This window comes from Octopus bimaculoides, chromosome 26 (assembly GCF_001194135.2).
Source record: "Octopus bimaculoides isolate UCB-OBI-ISO-001 chromosome 26, ASM119413v2, whole genome shotgun sequence".
NCBI classification, from domain to species: Eukaryota; Metazoa; Mollusca; class Cephalopoda; order Octopoda; family Octopodidae; genus Octopus; species Octopus bimaculoides.
Window position 1 is genome coordinate 1840775 of NC_069006.1, and position 2515 is coordinate 1843289.

Consider the following 2515-nt stretch of genomic DNA (forward strand, 5'->3'; position numbering starts at 1 on the left):
ATAAAATACATGCATAAATCTAGAAATTTTCCCCCATTATGCTAATAGCAATACGTTCCAACAACGCAACAAAATTTGCGATGGCTACATTTTATAATAGCCCCAATTTCCTCTCTTTTATCCTGAAAACATACGGGTGTTGTATTCGGGTGTCCCTTAGCACACTTCATTGATTTCTTCTTCCACCCCATATACATACAAAGAATGTTTCACAAGATATATTTTTATATTTAATTGCGCAGTCTTCTTTTGAGGTGTATATTTATTCGTTATTGTTTCATGTCGCTCACTATCACATTATCTCAAAATATAACATTCGTTTTACACAAAAATGTAACATACTTTATATGCGTGTATTCATGTTTGTTCGTATGAATGTCTGTGCATGTGGGGGTGTACATACGTTTGTTCCTTTTTTTCTTCTATCTTTTACCTTTTCCTTGTTTCAGGTATTAGACTGCGGCAACGCTGGAGCACCACTTCGGAGGGTTTTAACCGAACAAATCAGCGCCAGTAATTATCTTTTGTAAAAAAAAAAAGTTCTAAATCTTATTCTATTATTGCCTTGTGCCGAATCACTAAATTGTGTAGCCGTAAACAAACTAACAGCAGTTGACAAGCGAAGTGCGGGGAACATCTACAAATACACACACACAATCATCTCCACACACACACATGAACACGTACAAACACATATATATTAATATACACGAGTATCCTGTTGTGTGTTTATATTTCTTTTACTTTTATTTCTTTCTGTCTTTTGACTCTGGCCATGCTGGAGCACCACCTTGAAGGGTTTTTAGTCGAAAAATCGTCCTCAGGAGTTTTCAAAAAAGGCCTAGTACTCATTCTACTGGTCTCTCCTCGCCGGACCGCTAAGTTACGGGGACGTAAACATACCAAAACCGGTTGTCAAGCGGTGCTGGTGAACAAACACAGACAAAGAACACACACATATATACGACGAGCTTCTTTCAGTTTCCGTCTAACAGGTCCACTCACAAGGCTGTGGTCGACCCGAGGCTATAGTAGAAGACACCTGTCCAAGGCGTCATGCTCTGGGACTGAGCTCAGAACCATGAGGCTGGGAAGCAAGCTTCTTCCCACACGCTGCGCCTGTGCCAATGGATCACTCGGAAAGTCTGAGTTTCCCAGCAACGGAGTTTTGTTTCATGGGTTTTTTTCCGGTTATTTCGCATGCTTTCAACGAATGTGACATTGAAATCACGTGTAAACGGCTCCTTTCCCCCAAAAACGAAAGATTTGACTGCTATCCGTTGCACGTCCTGTTACCACGTAACAGGTATTTCGCGTCCTTTATTCCAAATAGCTGTTACGTAGAAGCAGGACGTGCTAGAAATAGCAACCAAATCTTTGGAGCTGAAACACCTTGAATGCACTCAACAAATTTTGTAATGGTGTTCCCTTGAGGTGATCTCTCGCTTTGACTCTCAGAACTGTCATCCGGATCAGCTGCTTTTGTTCGTTAATTTCCGAAGAAAATTTTTATTTAGTTAGTTTTGCTTTAAAGTGAAAAAGAAGAGAAAGTGAAAGATGTATGAACGTGTATATGAAATGGATGTATGGCGTGTGTGTGTGTGTGTGTGTGTGTGTGTGTATATGAGAGAGAGAGAGAGTGCCACTTTCACATACATGAGAACACACACGTTCACTCACCTACTCTCTCCCTCTCTCTCTCTCTCTCACACACACATGTAAACGTACATACAAAAAAGATGTACTCATATGTACTGATGTGTGTATGTATACATGACAACACTCATTCTTTCTCACTCTTTCTCACTCTCTCTCTCTTTTTCTCTCCCCCTCTCTCTCTCTCTCTCTTTCACACACACACGTCCATTTCATATCCACGTACATACATCTTTCACTATGTTAATTCTTTCATTTTAAATCAAAAGTAAATAAATAAAGATTTTTACGGAAATTAACGACTTGAAAATAATTTTAGAAAAACATTAATTTATTGTCTGTTTAAAGAAAGCTCAAATATAAGTACTTACTGTACAAACAACTTACATTTTTGAAATCACATTCAATTAAAGATATTTCTAAATGATCAAAATATTGTGTACGTCAAGAAGTCGACGCTTTTTTTTCTGAGAAAGCGCAAAGACTATGTGTATGTATATGTCACAGATAGCGTACGTGTGTTTGCGTTGATTGACACGCCATGACATTCATTATATGAGTTTGTATTCTGTATGTGTGTATGTGTGTTGACGTCACGGAAGCCATGTTTCTTTTCTGTCAAGAAATAACCCAAAAAATGTGTTTTCTCATTTTCATTAATAAATAGAGGTCCAAATGTCACAAAAATCTGTACTGTCCTGCTGAAGGTAAGTATAAAAATAAATATGCAAAAATTCAGATAAAATATACTATTTCTGAGATATTTCGGGTCCAGACAAACATCCCTAGTTTTAGCATTATGAAGATAAATATATACAAATTATAAAAATATTATATATATATATATATATATATATAT

At 37.1% G+C, this 2515-nt stretch overlaps 1 long non-coding RNA gene across 1 annotated transcript in view; it reads left to right on the plus strand.

Moving 5' to 3' along the window:
- LOC128250929 (uncharacterized) overlaps window positions 1-2515 on the plus strand; it is a 59886-nt gene that overhangs the window by 54649 nt on the left and 2722 nt on the right. Inside the window, exon 2 of the long non-coding RNA XR_008266867.1 lies at window positions 450-513. This is a non-coding gene — a long non-coding RNA (uncharacterized LOC128250929). The remainder of the gene's footprint in view (window positions 1-449; window positions 514-2515) is intronic.